Source organism: Hypanus sabinus, chromosome 1, assembly GCF_030144855.1.
Source record: "Hypanus sabinus isolate sHypSab1 chromosome 1, sHypSab1.hap1, whole genome shotgun sequence".
NCBI classification, from domain to species: domain Eukaryota; kingdom Metazoa; phylum Chordata; class Chondrichthyes; order Myliobatiformes; family Dasyatidae; genus Hypanus; species Hypanus sabinus.
In genome coordinates this window covers 111,519,913-111,542,202 of record NC_082706.1, presented here as the reverse complement: position 1 = coordinate 111,542,202, position 22,290 = coordinate 111,519,913, and positions in this window count along the sequence as shown.

The window sequence follows — 22,290 nt, the reverse complement described above, 5'->3', positions numbered from 1 at the left end:
GTCTTGACCAACCTCCCATGTGGGACCTGGTCAAAAGCCTTGCTAAAGTCCATGTAGGCAACATCCACTGCCTCTCCTTTAACAATTTTACTGGTAAACTTGTGTAACACTTACCCAACAGGCTGGTATATGTCTAGGGGAAAAGGAGATCCAGCCACTCACCAACCCCACCTCCCCCGTACACACAGGTGCTGTGAGAATCGAGTTTATGCCGTGCGTACACACACAATATCAAACTCACACCAGATATCGTTATGGAATACACTTTAAAGATTTTACTAAAACTAAAAGAGTACTATGCAATACAGTATATATGAAGGAAAAGAAAATAAAGTAAAAGGCGCCAACTTATCAAAGTTCAGTCAGTTTAGTGCACTTCGTTGGAGATCAACCATCGAACCATTCGACCCCTCTTCACTTTCCTCCGACCTCCACGTCCTCGCACCTGGGACCACCCCGGTGGTCAACCGAGCGGGGCAGCGCATGTCCACCTTCCTCAGCGTCTCCTTCCCGTCTCCCCTGAAAAGACCACAAGACCCCTAAGCACCCAGCCCCACAAGACAAAATAACATTCCCCATTGATTAACAAATGAATACAATCCCCATATCAACAAGTCTAAAGCTAAACAACAGCAAGAGAAAACATTTATCAAACATAAAAGCATTCCTACTCTAGCAAACCAAAGAAGCCATTTTGTTTAACATATATAGTATATTATACACTTGTCAAAAAAATCTATAAGACTGGTTTGACATATCCTATGATAGACAAAACTATATTGACTATCTCTAATCAGTCCCTGTCTATCCAAATACTTATATATGTATCCAGTTCCTTAAAATACCATTTAATAACTTGCCCACTACTGATCAAGACACACAAAATGCTGGAGGAACTCAGCAAACCAGGCAGTATCTATGGGAGATCCTGTTTTTCCTGGTGGATAGGATCTCTCAGTGGCCACCCATTTTAATTCCACTTCCCATTCCCATTCCAACATGTAGGTCCATGGCTCCTCTACTGCCATGGTGAGGTCACAGGGTGGAGGACCAACACCTTATATTCTGTCTGGGTGGCCTCCAACCTGACGACATGAACATCAATTTCTTGAACTTCTGGTAATGCCCCCCTTCGCAATTCCTCATTCTCATTTTCCTCTCTCACTTTATCTCCTTAACTCCCCCAGGTGCTCCTACCTGATCCCTTTCTTCCATGGTCTTCAGTCATCTCCTTTCAGATTTCCCCCTCTCCAACCCTTTCTCTCTTTCACCAATCAACTTCCCAGCTATTTACTTCACCCCTCCCCCTCCCGATTTCACCTATCTCATGCTACCTTGTATTTCTTCCTCCCTTCCACCCCTCCCCCACCTTCTTACTCTGACCTCATCTTTTTTCTCCAGTCCTGATAAAGGGTTTCAGCCCAAAACATCGACTATTTATTCTTTTCCATAGACACTACCTGACTTGCTGAGTTCCTCCAGCGTTTTGTGTGTGTTGCTTTCCAGCATCTGCAGATCTTCTCTTGTTTGTGATTGGACTACCCACTACACAGCTGCACTGGCCTATAATTTCCTGGTTTATTCTTAGCGTCTTTTTTTTTACAATGGAACAACATTAAGTATCATCCAACCCTTTGGCACCTCACCCAGGCTAAGGATGTTTTAAATTGCTGTGGCCCCTGCAACTTCTGCACTAGCCTCCCACAAGCTCCAGCGCAACACCTCATCAGACCCTAGGGATTTATCACCTTAAGATGTCTCAAAACAGCAAGCATCTCCTCCTCTGTAGTCCATATATTGTCCATGACCTCGGCTATTTTGCCTAGGTTCAATAAAAAATCCATTGAAGATCTCCCCCATCTCAGCTCCATGCATAGGTGACCATGCTGATCCTCAAGAAGACCAATGTTGTCCCTTGCTCTGTATGAGGTACTCCCACACATTTAAGTACCTAGACAATTATTTGATTTGCCAGCATATAGAGGGTATAGTCTAGGTGTTGTTAAATGGGATTAATATAGATAACTACTTGATAGTTGGTGTGGGCAAAGTAGACCAAAGAACCTGTGCTTTCAGACTCAATGACACTTGAAAGATTGGCAGGATATTCTGGACAATGAGTAAATCTCATGTGGTTTGATGGAGTGAGCTAAAACATTTACTAGTCTTTAAAAGTTGTTTACAATCATAACCAGCTGGTTATGATTAGAAAGGAGGAACTAGGAAGAGACAAGGAATAGAGTTTATACCATTCGTAAGTTTTCTGAAAGTGATTTCCTGAAGCATAATTTGACTTGCTTACCATTCCTGTCAGCCAGAGTACAAACAGGAGGAAAGATCTGACACAAGAACAGGAAATGATGAAGATCTTCAGCAAGCTAGGCAGCATCAGAGTTAGAAATCAAATTAGCATTTTAGGTTGAGCTCTGCTGAGTTCAGGAAATCATTCAAGTGAGAACCAGGATACAGGCATAAAATAAGCTGAGAGGAGAAGTGAAGAGGAGCATAAGGCTGATAAAGAGAAAATATGAGAATAGAATATCAGTTAATTAATTGGAAAACTGAAAATATTTTTTAGTTATATCAATGTTAATTGGAAAATAAAAGGAAGGCCGGGGCCTATTAGGCACAAAGATGAAAATATATGTTTCGGGCCATAGACATTGCCTCTACAACTTTGTATTAAAGAAAGAAAATATCAGCAAGAGGGAAGGTGGCAGAGGAAGTTCCATGCCCTTATCATCCCTGGGAGATACTAGAAGATTGGAAAGGGGAAATGGGGCGCCACTTGTTCAAGAAACAGAGTAAGGCCAAAATAACAATAATCAATCCATTTAACATCACTATTGAGTAAGTTTTTTGAAACAATAATCAGGAAAATTTATCGATTCTTGGTGAATTTGTAGTTATTTAAAGACAGGCAACAATAGTTTATAAAATACATATCATGTTTGACCAAATTATTTTACTTTTTGAAGGATGAAGGGAATAAAAGAATATTAATGGATTTTAAGGCAATATTTGACAATGAACCACATAAAAGGCAAGTGAAATAGGAGAATCAGTGAATAGCAAATTGTCTGAAGGACAGAAGCAGTGAGTGTTGGTAAATGACAAATTAGAGGAAGGTACAAACTTGTTGTTAACTAATGGCCTTTCTTTATACATATAAATCTTAAGATATTGGAATACAGAATAATGTTTTAAATTTACTGTTGATAACAAAGAGAGCAGATAACATCTATCAACTTGATGGTAAGATGGCGACATGCTTGTTCATGTGGCCTCTCCAGGTCCAGCAAAAGGTGCAAACATTTGTCTTAAATGTTTTTCTTGTGGTTGCAAGATCCTAAAGGACGTTGGTAATACAAAGTCCTGCAAGTCCAGTTCACTGATTCTTTGGTGACACCAATAGTAGGGAGCTGTGTGGCTTTGGTTTTGCATGGACCATGTCCTCATGGCACAGTATCGCCTGTTCGGCCATCGGGGGAGGAGGTACAAGTGAGAACGGGGGCACAGTGGCTGTGCTGAAATCCCTGCCCAAGGACAGGCACCCAGTGAAGGAGACACTGAAGGTGGTGTGGGAAACAACAGAGGAATGGTGGACGTGTTGGATTCTGTGTTGGGTTGGGTGTTGGCCCCGGCAGGCCAGCTACCCGCATCAGTGCTGCTCTCTATTGTTTGCTCCCTGGAAGACAAGCTAGATTGCCTTCAGCTGCAGGAGATGAGCAACTGCTGCGTGCTTGTTCTTGCAGAAACGTGGTGCCAGAGCAACATCCTATGCATCTTCAGGTCATGTGCTAATATCACTTTGTGACTGTACGTGCTAACATAATTATATATGTATGACTCACCTTAGCCCCGGAGGAACACTACTTTATTCATTAGCTGTATACATGCGCATGGTTGAATGAAAATTAAACTTGAACTTGATAAGTTAGCAGTACAGTCATTAGAATGGTAGATGGAATTGAATACAGAAAAAACATGAGATGACACATGTTTGTAGACAGAAAGGGTAAAATTAATATCTGAGGAGGGGCACAGTTCAAGCCTTCTTCACTATAATTCACTGTAAGAATTGGAAAAGAAAAGAAATGCCTTTTATGAACTTAGATGATTTCAAAACACTGCACAAGTAACAACATACTTTTGAAGTGTCATTAAAATTATAACTTAGGGAAACAGCAAGAAGTTTAAAAAATATGATCCTATAAATATCAATGAGGTAATAATTATGTAAAATGCCTTTGCAATGCTAGATAAGAGAAATCAATTCCTTTGTTTTTTAACAAGTGTTCTTTTGCATTTGCCTAAGGAGCAAATATGCTCATTTTAAAACTGCATATTTTATCATATTTTCTCGCTTAATCAAAAATAATGTAATGGTCTCAACATATAACAGTCAACTTCTTCATGAAAGGCAGCCATGGAGAAGAAATGTAACTGATTTTCACCTGTCCAATTTACATTGATGCTCAAGATAAATAATACTGTTCCTTAGAATCAATTTGCTCAACCGAAGTAGAGTACTGGCCTAAATTCAAATAAACTGCTCTGTCCGAGGAAAGGATCTGTTCCAGTATAGTTGGAAGTGGGCAGATATTGACATGTCAATCTGACTCTTCCAAAATTGGAAGAAGCAGAAAATTAATATTTAGTGCAGCACCCAAGAAAAACCATAGAAACATAGAAAACCTACAGCATAATACAGGCCCTTCAGCCACAAAGCTGTGCCTAACATGTCCTTACCTTAGAAATTACCTAGGATTACCTCTTGCCCTCTATTTTTCTAAGCTCCATGTACTTGTCCAGGAGTCCCTTAAAAGACTCTATCGTATCTACTTCCTCCACCGTCGCCGGCAGCCCACTCCACGCACTCACCACTCTCTGTGTAAAAAAAACTTACCCCTGATATCTCCTCTGTATCTACATCCAAGCACCTTAAAACTGCGCCCTCTCATGCTAGCCTCTTCAGCCCTGGAAAAAAAGCCTCTGACTATCCACACAATCAATGCCTCTCATCATCTTATATGCCGCTATCAAGTCACCTCTCATCCTCCATGTCTCCAAGGAGAAAAGGCCGAGTTCACTCAATCTGTTCTCATAAGGCATGCTCCCCAATCCAGGCAATATCCTTGTTAATCGTCTCTGCACCTTTCTTTGCTTTCCATATTCTTCCTGTAGTGAGGCGACCAGAACTGAACACAATACTCCAAGTGGGGTCTGACCAGGGTCCGATATAGCTGCAACATTACCTCTCTGCTCCTAAACTCAATCCCATAATTGATGAAGGCCAATATATCGCATGCCTTCTTAACCACCTGTGTAGCAGCTTTGAGTGTCCTATAGATTCAGACCCCAAGATCCCTCTGATCCTCCACACTGCCAAGAGTTTTACCATTAATACTATATTCTGCCATCGTACTTGACCTACCAAAATTAACCATTTCACACTTATCTGGATTGAACTCCATTTGTCTTGTCCATTTGTCCAAGGCTAGTTCTTCTCACCATCGAGAGCAACATCCTATCTGATGGCATAGAGGGATGTCAAAGATCTTGCCAAAGTATTTAAAGAAAATACAGAGAGTATTCCCAGGCCAACACTTACCATTCCAATGTCATTTCAAAAAGGCAGATTTACTTCTTTTTCAATGCTGCCTCTGGGACTTTGCTGATGCAAAAGTGCTGCCATGTTTGCCCATGTGTTGTGATTCATTGTGTTAATAACTCTGAGATGTTTTGCCATGATAAGACTCAGCAAGTATTATTTCATAGCTGAAAACAGTTAGCTCTGGAGCCACACAGAATGACATGCATCTGGGATTTGCCACAATTCATAATCACAGCTCCAATCATTCAGGGAACTGACATCTTAACTGTGCTATAGACGAAAGTACTGAATGTAATCTTACAACATTTGAAGAAAGACTGAAAAGTCTGTTGTTAGAAGAAAAATAAGAAGCTTTTGTTTGGCAGAATTATCCAGAAGGCTTCTGTCATAATAAAAAATGAAAGACTGAAACTCATAGATAAGACAGACTTTTACTTTTCAAGTAGAATTACTTTCTTTAGAGCTTTGAAGTATACAACAGATTTATTTTTAAGCACACTGTCCTACCAAATTCTAACATGTATACACAAGAGACTGCAGATGCTGGAATCTGGAGTAAATATCAGAATTAGTTCAAATGAATGTATGCACAGGGTGGAAACAAGTAGTGAAGACTTTGCTCCAATTTCTAAGATTACATCTGTACACTAGAAATCATAATTTTAAAGCAACTTCAACCTTTTTCTATTTACTGATCTTAAATATTTGCCCAAAAGGGGAAAATAAAGTTCACAGGAAATTTTCAGAAGGCTATTAAGATATATAATTGTAAATAACAGTTACCTGAGGTCATTTTCTCCCATCCTATTTTTCCAAATCAGTTATTGCTTTCCTTTAGTCTCATTAAAGAATTTCAATAACAGTAATGATTATTACACATCATGTAGTTCAATATGCCCAATGAAGATTTTTTTCCTGAGAATTCATACACACAATTGTGGGGAGGAGAGTGGGCGTTTGGCACAGGAAGTGATCATTTTGCTTTCATTTCTTTGTTCTCTTCCCCTGGAGAAAACAAGAACATTGTGGGAAAAAAAATGCAGACAGATCAACATAGCCATTACTCTCTTCGATATGCAGTGGATATTCAGGATGGAAGAGATTGTGGCAGATTCAGTGAACTTCTACAACCCCACACAAAAAGGAGTACTTATTCAAGTGAGAAATAAGAATCTTCGACGCCAACTCAAAATTTGGAGACAAATTCCTGGCAAAACTTTGAGAATATTCGCCTTGATATTTGTTCCCTGTTTCTTCTAGTTCATTGGCAGGAATATTACAATTTAATAAAACCCTTATTCCTCCTAATTGCAAAAAGAAACATTACATATCCTTTATGGAAGTGTAGTGTGTTCTCCTGTGTTTAGAGTTAAAAAGTACTAAATGTAGTAAGGTCTGCAAAGAAAAATAACTCCTTCCCCATCCCTGCCCAGCCCCAAGCCTACAGGTGGGCTTCCTGGTGGCAGCAGTTCGAAAACTCAGGTTGGTGGAATTCTTCCAAGTTTTCAACTCAAATAGGCTAAAGTGAAAGAATGTGTTAATCCCTTTCTTGTTACCAAGCAATAACAGAATAACCCTTGTAAATCCTTAGCATTATTCTCAGAAATATAAACAATTTTACAACTACTGATTTGAGGGCTGCAGACAAAAACAAAAGGTCGTTTTTTTTAAACCAACCTAAGGGATTTGAAATCGCTTACTTAGCCAAATATATACAAGACTGAAATTGCAGCAGTTGTATCCTTATATCCATGAATCAAGAATGAATAACTTTGGTACATGTTTTGAAGAACTTGTGCTCATTTCCTGTTTTAATCCTCCACTGGAAAATTGGACTGGGCACTTACTATTGCTACTCAGCTTAATACTGATGTGATAACACTATCACATTTCCTGCTTAGGTTAAGTCATCAGCATGTGTAGTACACATCAGCTGTTTGTTGGTAGAATTAGAAACTAGATTTACTTAGATGGTTTCCTGAATAAGCTGTTATAACTATCTGTCAGAATGCCTCACTGTCAAAATTCATTAACAAATACCAAGACCTTGCATGGCTGGCAATGAGAGGAGACTATCCCATCAGATCCTTCCTGCACAGAGTTTCATTCCCAATGGACATTACCAGCAAGGTAGCTGCAGTGCAGGTGAGATGATCACCCATCTCTTTAAGGATTGTGCATTTATCTGGAAAAGTTTGCAAGGGTCTTTCTCAAGATTCATCCTCTGCAACTGGGTATGAACATTCTCTGCTTAAAGGTCGCTTCCCAGGGATGCACATCAAGACAAATATCAATTGCTGCTAGAGTATCAACAACTCAATAAACGATGTACTTCAGCCTACCCAAAGCTTGTTGGTCATGCTGTTTAATTTCAGTAAGTGAAATTCTACCTAGTTGCACATTCCAGACGGCAGAGAACATGCTGGGGAGCACAGTGAAGCTTGGAGAAGCCGTCACAAAGCTCTCTGTGAAGGGCAATGGTCTGTTGTTTTGCTACCACTAAACACCGAGTGCCTGTGATCTTTTGTAATAGCCTACTAATCACTTGATGAATGTATTGTTGAAAGACAAAGCATGAATAACACTTTCAAGGACTGTGTCACTCAGGGACTCTTCATCTCATGTTCTCATTATTTATTGCTATTTATTTATACTTGTATTTGTACAGTTTGTTGTTTTCTGCGCTCCGGTTGAATGCTCTAGTTGAGCAGTCTTTCATTGATTCTGTTAGATTTGTTATTCTGTGGATTTATTGAGTATGCCCACAAAAAATTTAATCTCAGGGTTGTATATGGTGACATATATGTACTAACAAAATTTACTTTGTACTTTGAATATTGGTACATTGTATATAGAATGCATTGATTTGATGGCTCAATGAATGTAAAGATATTTGTATTTCCTATTGTATTTCCTGTAGTTTCATGAATAAAGTTTATTTTCAAAATTAATAAGTTCAGAGTTTATAACTATCATTTTTTTACTCACAATTCAATGAGGGGTACATCTCATTGACAGTACTGAACTCTTCATAGTGTGGAGATAGTGTGGTGGTTGCAAACTATATAATGGGCCCAAGTTTGTTATTGACACAAAAGTAAGTGGGATTGTGATTAGTGATAATGATGCAAAGATATTTCAAGGGGGTATTGGCAAATTAAGGGAGTGGGCAACAGCAAGACAAATGAATTACATTATGAAAGTATGTGAAATTATTCACTAATAGTTACCTGATAGATCATAAAAGAAAAGGCTTAGAGAGCACATTAGGTTAAATAGAGGATATTCTAGACACCATAGCCAGGGAAAGCATCCTGTCCACATCTACCTTGTTGATCCCAGTAAGAAATGACTAGGCCAATGAGGACTGAAGCTAAAAGAAGTTTCTTCTTTCTAAGAAAAACAAATATTTGGAGTTCTCTACCATGGAGAGCAGTGGAAAATAGTTCTTTGTCAGCAATAAAGACAATGATACATACATTTCTGAAATATTAAGGCAATCAAGGAATATAGAGGTGGGGCGAGAAAATGCTGTTGAATATTGGTACAGTTTTGAGGGCAGAGTTGCCTGTTGTTTCTTTTATTTTTTTTACTTTATTGAGCAGTACTTTAGCTTGACAATATTTCTTTTTGTTCTAAAACCAAGAAAAATCTGACAATGCTGGAACTCTGAAATAAAAATCAGAAATTCATTGTAATAATCAATATGCCAGGCACCATCTGTGGAGAAAGACACAAGGGGTTAAGTTTCAGGCTGATGACCTCTCATCAGAACTGGAAAAGCAGAAATCAAGCAAGTTTAAGGTTCAAAGAAGGAAGGAGGTTTGGAAAAGTCAATAAGCACGTCCAGGGAAAGGTTGAAGAAGAAAGGATTCCAGACTACACTGATGCTATTGGCATCATTTGAGAGAGGTTGTGAGGGCTTATTACTAAGAGCTGACCTGGCTGGAGAATTATTGAGAAAATAAGCAGGAGGGAAGAAAAGGAGAAACAACCCTGGAAATTGGAAATTAAAAAACGCTATAGTTGTTAGAAATCTGAAATAAAAGACTATGCTGGAAATGTTCAGCGGGCAACACCTATGGAGAAAGCAAAATTGAATTAATAGGCTGACAGACTTACAACAGAATTGGCTTCCTCTGACACAAGTGTGAAAGGCCATTCATCTGATGTTGCTGAATTCACTATTAGGTCCTGTTGGCAGATAAGATGCTGTTCCTTGAACTTATGTTAAACTTCATAGCAAACATGAAAGGGGCCAAAGCCAGAGAGTTCCGGGTGCATGAAATGGACAGGCCTCTCCCTCTGAGATGTGTTTTGTCCTAGGTATCCCAATGGAAGAAATATCCTCACAGCATTTATCCTGTCGTGCCTCTTCAGTATTTTAAATATTTTACAGTCATTCTGCCAGAGAGTATTTATCCAATCCACTCAACCATTCTTCATTAGATAACTCATCAACTACTTTAGTGAGATGTCTCTCGACATCTTCTAGCACAATTCCTCCTAAGAGAAGGATAACTGAATATGGTAGTTGAACTGCAACCTCCTCCAAACCCCATGCATTTTTAGAAATATCCTACATTTTTGAACTTTCTTCCTCATCCAATGAAGGTAAACATTCCTAGCTACTTTATGTAGAGAATGAGGTATTCACCCATCAAGCCCATGTTATTTCCCTGTATCAAAGGTCCTGACAGGAAATGAATTTCCAAATAGCATGCTGTTACGGCATTGATGAATTTCTAGTCCAACCTGAAAAAAATGTTAAACTTTCATTCAGAAACTACTAAACTATTTTACATCATTTGTTACTTCAGCTGCCTGAAAAGAACAATGTAAGATAGGGAAATGTCTCATTAACTTTTCCATTAGATGATATCAACATAATTTTTTATTTATATTCATATATTTTGTGTGACTTGATGGCAGAAACTTAATGAGAACTAATTCACAATGCTCATTATGAGAAATGTACTTAGAAATGAAGGTTCTAAATGAATTTGGTATCCATGCTTTTAGGAGACATTATCTTAATTAGGTCTGATTTTAATTGCACTTACTTTAACAGTTAAAAGCTATTGATGACTAATATTTTATAGCTCCCTATGACGACTGGTGCTTGTCTTGTATTGCATTATTTTTAAGATTTTCAATGATATATACACAGTGAAGAAGTAGCCATGATTTCCTTGAGCCTTTTTTTTTTGTTTTTCAATTAAATCATGTCAATCTGTGTCCTAATCCATCCTCCAGCTTTATTTTAATGATTAAAAAGACTAATTTTAAAAAAGCAGCTGCAGTACAGTAGCTGCTGTCAGATCAGCTTTGACATTTCATCCTGTAAGTTTGCCTCACTTATCAAGGTCTTCCTCTTCCCTTACATCCCCATGCCAGCAAACCAGCACCATTGTCACAACTGTTTAAGTTTGCCAAGGCCTCAACAGGTGAACTCATAAGAGGGTAAAAGGAAGTTGCCATTTGATTACCAAATGTCAACTCTAGATATCCAAATATATTGTAACTTCTTTTGCAAATCGCAATGTGAATGTTTTGTTTTTAATTAGTTTGAAAAAGTGGAGGATCCAAAACTTCTGTGTAAAGCTGCAGTTGAAGGTAAAATATTTAGGGCAGAGTGCAAAAGAAACAATTTTGTCCAATGGGTTGTTTGGCTATGAAATACCGTACCATATTTAACTGGTGGAGCAGCAACATTTAAGATTATATCAAAATATGAGGAAAGTGTGAATAGAGGGAACAAAGGTGAAGAATTAGGAATACTACTCATCTGGAGGGTAAATCCATGTTCCTTGGCTCTTATGGCCTACTGTGTAATTTTCATCTATATCCTCACATAATTCAATATCGAAGGCAAATTGACAATAAATCTTCCCATTGCACAGCAAGGTAGTTTTAACAAGTGATTAAGATTAAAACAAGATTTTTTAAATCTTCAGTTAACAGAAGAGTGTTATTTTGATTGTTGCTGAAGTAGAGCAGATATGTGATAACTGATAACAATATGAGATAAGTGATGCTGTTATGAGTATACGCCTATTCAGCTGTCCATTACTTTAGGTTGGCCCATTTTAGAAGTTTTTGAGAGGAGAAGAGAAAGTTGCAGCACAATTCCATAATATTTTTGGTTAAACCTCTGTTAATAATGCTGAATGGTAGTGATAATTTTGGATTCAAATACTTCTCCAGTCAATTAAAAATTCATTCTGCTATGAGGAGCATTAAGATTTATTGATAAGAAGCCACCACAACTTGCATACATTAACTTATAATAACTGAAAAAGTGCCTAAAACATAGCATAGTAAAATTACTGAATGTGTTTCATTGACTCATTTTCACAAATATCAGTCACTGAGACATACCTACGATTTTTTTTGCATTCTTGTCAGCTTCAAGGCCATTACTACCTGTCCATGTTATTTTTCTCCACGATGTCAGGTTTGAATCCCTCTTGGACAGATCTGTAGCATCACCCAGATTTTCTAGTCACATACCTATAAAATATTATTAATTGTTCTAGTTTTTAAAAAATATAACTTTTAAAATGGGTGTACTGAAATTTAATAAACAGTCAACTGAGATATAATGTATATTTTTTTAAAAATCATGTTTTAATCATGAGTCTCTCCTTGCAAACTTTGATTGCAGTTGATGCCCAAAACTAACAAAAAAGTGTCAACAAAAAATAACAAAATTTATGGGGGCAGTTTACTTATTCATATACAGTATGCTCCCCAAGTTCAAATGTTTAACTATGCTTCTGGAATTGTAATTTATTGAAGAAGTAGAGAAAGTAACAGGGATGCAGAATATACTCTGAGTGGAGAACTTCAGTGTTCATCCCCAAAAACTTTCTTGGTAGTTCCACCAATGTGAGATGGCAGTCTTACATTCACCATGTATATGGCTCAATTAGCAAGTTTGCTGTGATGTTAAATTAGAGGGTTTTGACAATAATAGAGTAAATTACAATGAATTACAAAGATCAGGGTGATGGATTGAGGAATAGCAAATAGATTTCAAATTAGGTAAGTGTAATGTGATATATTTTGGATAATCCAAACAGGGAAGGACTTGTACAGTGAAGGCAGGGCACTGACAATTGTTGTAGAACAGAGGAAACTGGAAGTACAAGTGCACAGCTTGCTGGAAACAGCTACACATGCAGAAACAATGGGGAAGTAGACATTTAGCATGTTGGACTTCACCAGTCAGAGCTATGAGCTTAGGAGCAAGGACATTACGCTGCAGTTATATGTCACTGGTAAGGCAGTATTTGGAGTGTTGTATACAGTCTTGGTCAGCTTGTTATAGGGCCAACAATGTTAAACTGGAGTTTTTCATGAGGACTTTATGAGAATGCTGCGTGAACTAGACCTGAATTATAGGGAGAGATGGCCACACTGAATCTTTATTCCTCAAAGCATAGGAGAATGAGAGATTACTTCAGAGAAGTTTATAAAGTCATGATGGGTATGGATAAGGTGGATGGTCTTGGGCTTTTCCCAGGTTTGGGGAGTCCCAAACTAGAGGGCTTAGAAACAGGATAACATAGAACATAGAACAGTACAGCACAATACAGGTCGTTCGGCCCACAATGTTGTGCTGACCCTTATACCCTGCCTCCCATATAGCCCCCCACCTTAAATTCCTCCATATACCTTTCTAGTAGTCTCTTAAATTCCACTAGTGTATCTACCTCCACCACAGACTCAGGCAGTGCATTCCACGCACCAACCACTCTCTGAGTAAAAAACCTTCCTCTAATATCCCCCTTGAACTTCCCACCCCTTACCTTAAAGCCATGTCCTCTTGTATTAAGCAGTGATGCCCTGGGGAAGAGGCGCTGGCTGTCCACTCTGTCTATTCCTCTTAATATCTTGTATACCTTTATCATCTATCCTCTCATCCTCCTTCTCTCCAAAAAGTAAAGCCCTAGCTCCCTAGCTCCCATAAAAGAGGAGAGATTTAAAAGAGACCTGAGAGGTAACTTCTGCATAGAGGGTCATGATTACCTGTGCAGCAGAGGAAGAGGCAACGTGGTTATAATTGCAACATTTAAGAGATATTTGGGTAGGTACATGGAGGGGAGGGTTTTGGCAGTTTGTGGATTGAATGGGGCAATTGGGACTAGCAGGGAGGATGCTGTCATTGGTATAGGCCATTTGAGTCAAAGGATCTGTTTCTGTGCTGTATTATTCTATGATTCTATGGAAGGAATATACTTTCTAGATGGTTTTATAAAGAAAAAATCCCAATCTTAAGGAAGGTCATATGGCGCTGAGATTACAACAAATCTGAGATAGCAGTAAGAGGTACCTGGATCCTCTCGGCTCCATTTTATTAATATTTGGCCAGTGACTTTGGTTCATTAATGCTTATACTTCCTCCACTCAGGAGCAGTTTAGAGGCATAGCTAAAGCATTTCTGTAAAACATTGAATTCAACCCCATTTGGGCTCTTGCATTTTGTAGTTTTCATGTTTTTGACAGTAATAGGATGCAAATTTTCAAAGGAAACTGATCTCTTCAGTTATCTTTACTGTATTGTCAGCTTTGGTTTGATAAATGGTAAATACTAATAATTAAGTGGAAAATTGAAATACAAGAAATACAAATCAAGGTGAGTTGATTGTCTCAAGAGAGATAGATTGCAAAGAATTGGATAGGGCCTTGTTATGATCCAATGGGATGCATTGTCTTAAGCTATGAACATTGTGTCTTAGGAAAGAATAAATACTACCGAATGGAAAGATATTGAGACTAAGTTGTAAGTAGAGGTTAGAAAGATCTTGCATTCTTTGCTTTTATTTCTAATTTCATACAACATTGACACTGCATACAAGACTAGTACTTAATGGCCACCCCTATTTACTGTAAGGCTTGCTGGAACTTTTCAGAAAATAGTTAAAGACCAATCATATTGGTATACCAAACAAGTTAAGATGGGCAAACTTTGAAAGCCAAGATAGTTTTTAATACAATCCAGCAGTCCCAGGGTCAGCTTTGCTGAAGATAGAATTTTATTCCACATCCACTTAATTGCATTTATATTTCCCAGCAACTGTGTTTAAATTGATATTCACATCATTAGATTAATTGCTCATGTATCCTGGTACAGATCCAATATCCTAATCATTGCAGTTTCATAAAGAAATATAGCCCTGAAGTGTTTAAGGCATTAAAATATTTGACAGATCTAGATAGATTTGATTGATATTTTGAAAAATTACAATTATTGGTAAGGGTTTTAAGAATAAGGAAATATGTTTTTAAAATTACAGCTATGACATTTATATAGGTAAGCAGGGAGCATTCATAACAGTAACAATTTAGAATGGATTTCCTCTAAATGTTGTGGATATGAGGTAAATCTGTACAGCAGGGGTTCCAAACCTGGGTCAATGGCATAAAAAAGGTTGGGAACCCCTGCTCTAGATTAAAACTAATGTACTTTTCTTATGTCTCAAGTGATATGAAACTAATTTTGAGAAAAATGATGGGAATATTCAATAATCGGGACCTGTTGCTACATTTTCATCATGAATATTTTGAACTTGCTCAGCATTTTTTTTCAAACATCTAATTTCCTTTACATGCAATGCTTTGCTTTTGGTAGGAAAATTAAGCTGAGGGGGAGATTGATATTTACTTCATTGAATAACGGAGTAGGCTTGAAGAGTTGAATCACTTGCTTCTGATCTTCCATCGCTGATCAAAGATTTGTGCATGGCTTGAAATAATTGTTGCTTCTCTCCACTTTATTAATGTTCAAAGGCTTCCCTTCAAAGGTGACACTCCAGGATTTCATGGTCACAGCAGGTCAGGCACAGCTTTTTTCACAACTTTTACACATGCATCAGTTATTCAAATAACTGCAATCCTAAGGCACAATTTCCACTGTCACTCTATCACTTACAATGGCTACACAAGAATTCTAAACAATCAAGGTAGTCAAAATAGTGTCTGAGATCCCTAATCAATCTGTAAGAGTGGTTGGAGCTTCACCAGGAGATTGCAGATCCAATAGTACTTGGGATCTTATATTACTTCCCCAAGTTGTGTTATATCTATGATCATGCAGCAAGTGTGGAAAGAAAGCCTTTATCTCTTTTCATATATTATGTTTCAGGGTATCAAAGGTTATGGGGAGAAGGCAGAAGAATTGCGATGAGAGGCATAATAAATCAGCTGTGATTGAATGGCAGAGCAGAATCGATAGGTCAAATGATCTAATTCTGCTCCTTTGAGTTTTGGTCCTATAGGGGGCCTGACTGTATAACTTGTACCTAAAGCAGAAAGCACTCATTTGTTAATCTAAAAGAATAGAAAAATGGGGGAAAAAAAGTTTAAAAAACAAAGTGATTTGCTAATGCAAAATTGTGTGGATTGTTGGCTGCTAGAAATGGTAACGGAAGCAGTGAATTTCAGGAAATTAATCCTGGACGTAAATGAATTAAAGTCATCATCATTATGTGCCATGTCATATGACAGAGGAAATCATGGTCGCATGACCAAGATTGTTCTTGGCAAATTTCTTGACAGGAGTAGTTTGCCGTAGCCTTCTTCTGAACAATGTCTTTACAAGACAGGTGACCCACCCCAATCATTATCAATACTCTTCAGGGATTACCTGCTTATCACCAGTGGTGGCATAACCAGGACTTGTGATATCTCCAGCTGCTCATATGACCAGGCGCCACCTGCTCCCATGGCTTTACGTAGCCATGATCGGGGGCTAGGCAGATGCTTCAGGGTGACCTGCAGGTTAGTGGAGGGAAGAATCACCTTATACGTCCTTTAGTAGAGACATATCTCCACCCCACCACCTGTGAATTAGTAGAAATGCAGATATAAGAAGAACTTCTCCCCCTTCACTCTTTACCTATTCTTCGATCTGGTCATCCCTTTCTTTTATCCACCTGTGTTCTGGTGCCCTTCCTCCTTCCCTTTCTCCCGTGGTCCTCCTCTCGATCAGATTCCTTCTTCTTCAGCCCTTTACCTCTTCCAACTATTGTTTCCCAGCTTCTGACTTTATTCCTTCCTCCCCCACCCATGCACCTACCTTTCCCCACATATGGGCTCACCTATCACCCACCAGTTTGTACTCCTTTGCCTCCCTGCCACTTGGTACTACTATACAAATTCCAAGAGATCACTTTCATATAATCAAGTTCTCTGGATTGCAACTTACCATATTAAGCAGCTAGCCCCAACACCATTTTTGTGTACACTTCTATAGGAATGTCTCTGCTGGCATTTATTTACATTGTACAAATGCATTACACATGGAATATGAATTTAGACATAGTCAAAAAAAGAGAGTGAAAAATTGTACCAGTGAACCATTGATCACAAAATAGCAGTAAAACTGTGAGAAAGTTTGTTTCAATGTACTGATGCAGTCTTACTACAAGATAAGGCAATTTTATAGTTTTAATTCACAATGAGAGTTGGAACTTTCTTATTTATTGACCTATATTGTAAAGCATTAGACTTGGGTAAAAATTATTTAGAATATTGCACTATAATTTCAAAGTTGACATTATTTTCCAACATGAGAGACCATTTATCAGCTTTCAGGTAATTACTTACTAATAGTACTTTTCATCCAGGACATGATTAGGTTTGATTCAACTTGTCTGCATGCTGGTTATGTAGTCGCTGGGCTGATTTTGATTAGCACAGACTCTTTCAATTAGCAATGCAGCTCTGTTGCAGAAGATTTCTGCTTGCAATCAAGAAGCTCTAGTCAGTGATTGAGATGATAGTTTCAACCCCTAAATTGTTCTGCACTAGAAAAGATGAACATGCGTAGAGGCAATCTAATGCATCTGTTCCGTATGAACAATCCCACTATGGGTTTCAATCATTCATGAAATCATAGAACCTTGCACAAAGTGGAAGCCATTCAATTGATTGTATATGTATTTTGATCTTGGAAGGTGTATAATAATCTGTCACTGAGTATTTATGCAATATTATCTCAGAGATTTTTCCAATAGTAACTTATTCAATATTTGAGTACAATTGGCCAGAATAATCGTACCGTATTTCCATCTGAGCTCACTTTTTTGGCAAGGATCCCATATGCCACTGTGATGATCCCCTTCTCCTGTCTTCAACCCTTCTCTTCTTGTCACTCCACTCTGGTTCTCTGCCTTCTCTGGATCTCTTCATCTCAAATTGCTGACATGACGTCAACCATCTCAACTTCAGGACTCCTCCATCCTCTTCCGACCTTACCCTCTCTAAACACACTGCCCTACACTCTCTCCACATCAATCCCAACCTTACCATCAAACCTGCAGATAAGGAGGGCACTGCTGTAGTGGGGTGCACTGACCTCTATCCTGCTAAGACCAGGCAGCAATTCTCACACACATCCTAGTACCTACCCATGAGGAGAGCCCCACTCCACACCATCAGAAAACTGTCTCTGACACCATCACTGACCTCATCCACTCTGGAGCACTCCCAGCCACAGCCACCAAACTCAGTTCCCTTACCCCATACGACTTGCTTCTGCCTCCTACCCAAAATCCACAAACTGGACTGCTTGGGTGCACCTATTGTCTCTGCCTGCTCCTGCCCTCCTGAACCTGTGTCCTCATACCTCAATTCCATTCTATCCCTTTTGGTTCAGTTCGGTCTCACCTATATCCATGACACTTCTCATGCTCTCGATCTCTTCAGAGCACTTCCCCACCTTCTTATTCTAGTACCTTCCCCCTCGATCCGGAAGAAAGGTCTTGGCCTGAAATGTCGACTATCTATTCATTTCCATAGATGCTGCCTGATCTGCTAAGTTCCCTCAGCATTCTGTGGGTGTTGCTATCTCCACATATGTCTATCTGTCTTCCTTTTGCTTTGTAACTCATGGGATGTGATATTTTCAACAGCTGGCAATTGCCTAAGTTTTGTTTAATTACTCCAAATAAAACTATTGGATATATTCTGATAAGGCAGACTCCTTGAACAACAAAACAATGTTATCATCTCAGTGGAATGGCATTTTGTCTGAAGTGTCCAAAGATGTAATAGGATTGAACAGAGAAAATGTGTGGAACAAGGGAGGATTAAAAGGAGTGATGTACAGTATGTTGGAGTCAGAGACTGAAGCGATGAAAGAAAGAGGAAACAACCGCTCAAAAATATGGGAGCAGTGAATATCCTCTGGAATTATTCCATCTGGAATGTTGTAGGGATGGAGCCCATTTCTCTAATTTTGTTTGAACCAAGGACAAAAAGCGTAGTTGGTGCCACAAATTGAGGGTTAAATTTGAAATTATATCCACTAATATTTAAACTCTCATCTTTCATATACATGCCTTATTCATTGCAATCTTTCCATAAATAGTTTGAAATCATTAGCTCAATTAAAATTTAAAGACAAGAGCATGGAAATCTGAAATAAATAGAGACCATAAACTGAATAGAAACACACACAAAATGCTGGTGGAACACAGCAGACCAGGCAGCATCTATAGGAAGTAGTACAGTCGATGTTTTGGGACTGACGAAGGATCTCGGCCCAAAACATCAACTGTGCTTCTCCCTATAGATGCTGCCTGGCCTGCTGCGTTCCACCAGCATTTTGTGTGTGTTGCTTGAACTTCCAGCGTCTGCAGATTTCCTCGTGTTTGCAACCACAAAATGAATACTCAGCTCTTCAGCAAAGCTATGTAAAGAAATGGTTAATATTTCAGGTTAATGACCGTCAGTCAAAACTGATGGAAATGCGGAAAAAGCAAGTGAGAACGTCTGTGTGATCTATGAAAGAGTGATGAATACAAGCCAAGCTGAAGTTACTGGTGCTATCAGAGAAATGAGTGATGAATGTCAGTTAATTGCAGCTGCTTTTATGGGGAAGATATAAATGGAGAATGATGATGAGGTCAGAGGAAGAAGAGAAAATTTAATGCTACAACTGGGAGATATGAAACACATTGGTTGTGGAAATCTGAAATGCAAATATTCAGTAGGTCAAGAACGTCTATGGAGAGAGAAAAACTGAGTTAATGGCATAAGTTGGTGATCTTTCATCAGAACATGGTAAGATAGTTATCTGACAATGTTGAATCCAATATTGATGCCTGAGGGCTGCAATGTACATAGATTAAAAAATAGGTGCTCTTCCTCAAGATTTTCTTGGGTTGTGTTAGATACAAGTAAGTGGCCAAATGCAAAGAAGCCAGAGTGAGAGAAGGATTAAAGTGGCAGGCAACTGGAAGCTCAGAATCCCCATGGTAAATTTAAGAGATGGTCCGCAAGGTAGTAGCCAAAGTTCATTTCTCCCTCATAGGGCACTCCTTACTGAAATCCATCTTGATCACTGAACACACGACCTGAAATTGGAAGAAGTGCAAATAAATCAGCACTTCATGTGGAAGAAGTATTTGAGCCCTAGTTTCTAGTAAGATTTCCTCCTGTATGTCTGTCAATATTCTCATATTAAAAAATATTTCTGAAGTAACTGAATTATTTAACTGTGCCAAAGGAAAGCCAAACTAAGATGTAGAATAATATAAATCTCAAATGTAGTTTTCAAGTAAAAGGATGCTACAATTTTCATTTATTTTCCCCCCAGTCAGAAAGCAGAAATGAACTGAGAGATCCACTCCCTGCTGAAATCCACAACTGAGTCATTTAAGTTGGGTAACCCTGACCTATAACAGGCAATTTATGTACAACCTTGACAAAGCCATCAAGAGACCATACTGGATGATACCTGCCATTGATAATGAAAAGGCTTGCATGATATAAAGCAAAGGCAGGTGGTATTTGATGACAAGGAAAATGCCTCCTAAATAAGCTCTACATATTCAGTGCACGTTTTGAATATGTTAGTGAAGTCATGCATCCCGGTCTGGCAGCCATTGCTGCACCTTTCCCAGAGTCACTGCTGTAGATGTAAGATCAGCCTCCATGAGAGTGAACTCATAGAAAGCAATTAGCTCAGATCGTTTTCCCCCCATATCCTCAGACCCTGCATGGACCACTGGTGGGATTATTCAAGAATGATTACTCTAAGGTGACTACTATCATCCCCGAACTAAGGGAAGATAAGGTAACATTCTTCAATAACTACTGCCCAATGGCTCTGATATCTGTTGTCATGACGTGTTTCAAGAAGCTGGTTGTGATACACATCAATTCCAGACTCCTAGACAACCTCGACTCAATGCAGTTTGCTTACTGGTCTACTGCAGGCACCAAATCACTGGCCTTACGCTTATGTTTGGAACATCTGAATAACAAAGATTCCTATATCAATCTCCAATTTATTAAAAATGACTCGGCCTTCAGTACCATACTTCCAAACAAACTCATTTCCAAACTCCCAGATCTAGGACCCTCCACCCGCTCTGCAAATTGATCCTCGATTCCTGACAAATTGACCATAATCAGGAAGGACAGGCAACAACACTTCCTTAATGATTATCCTCTCCATCAGTGCCCCACAAGGCTGCATCCTAAGTCCCCTGCTATAATCCATATACGGTCACAAAAATGTGATCAGATTCTTCTCTAACTTAATTTGCAAGATTACAGATGACACCACTGTCATTGGCTAGATCACAAACAACAATGAGGTAGAGTACAGCAAGTACATAGAAATACCAGTGACAAGTTGTCAAGACAACAACCTTTCCCTCAAAGTCAAGAAAAAAAAGCTGATCATTGACTTCAGGAAATGGAGGAAGTTCACAATCCTGTCTGTATCAATGGCAAAGAGGTGGAGATGTTTGTGAGATTCAGTTTCCAAAGCTGATATGGTAAGTATCACCAACAATTTATACTGGTCCAGCCACATGTACACTATGGCCAAGAAATCACACCTCTGCATTCTTAGAAGGCTTCGGAAATTTGGAAAGTCGCCAGTGACTATTGCTAATTTTTACATATGTGCCATAGAAGGCATCCTATCCAAATACATCACAGTTTATTATGGCAATTGCTTTACCTAAAATCACAATAAAAATACATAATTTTGAACACAGACAAATTACAATGCAGATCAGCCTCCTCTCCACTGACTCCATCTTCATTCCTTGCAGCCTCGCGAAAGCAGGCAACATAATCGAGTACTCCTCACACCCCAGCCATTCCCACTTCTCCCCTCTCCCATCAGGCAGAAATAAATAAAGGTCAGACCATGAACCACCAGACTCAAGGACAACTTCCATCCTGCTATTATCAGACTGCTGAACAGACATCTCATATACCAAAAGATGAACTCCTACTTTCCAAGCCTACCTCATTGTGGCCCCTGTACTTCACTTGCAGTGCACTTTCTCTGTAAATGTAACACAACGTTCTGCATTCTGTTTTACGATTGTACTTTCTTGATGCAATGATCTGGCTGGATGACGCACAAACAAACTAAATCTCAGTACATGTGTCAATAATAAACGATCACCAAACCCTATGCTAATATAAACAAAGGGTACTGAATGGACTCCTGCGGTATAATAATCTGAGTATTTATGCAATGAATGTCTTGAAACATTTTCTACATTAAAAATGCCACTTAAATCCGATAGGTAATGGTACAGTGGGATATCAAATAATTCAGACCAAATAGGTTTGTATTTACATAATGTGTTATTACCATCCAATATCATGAAGCATTTATGAAGTATTTTTGAAGT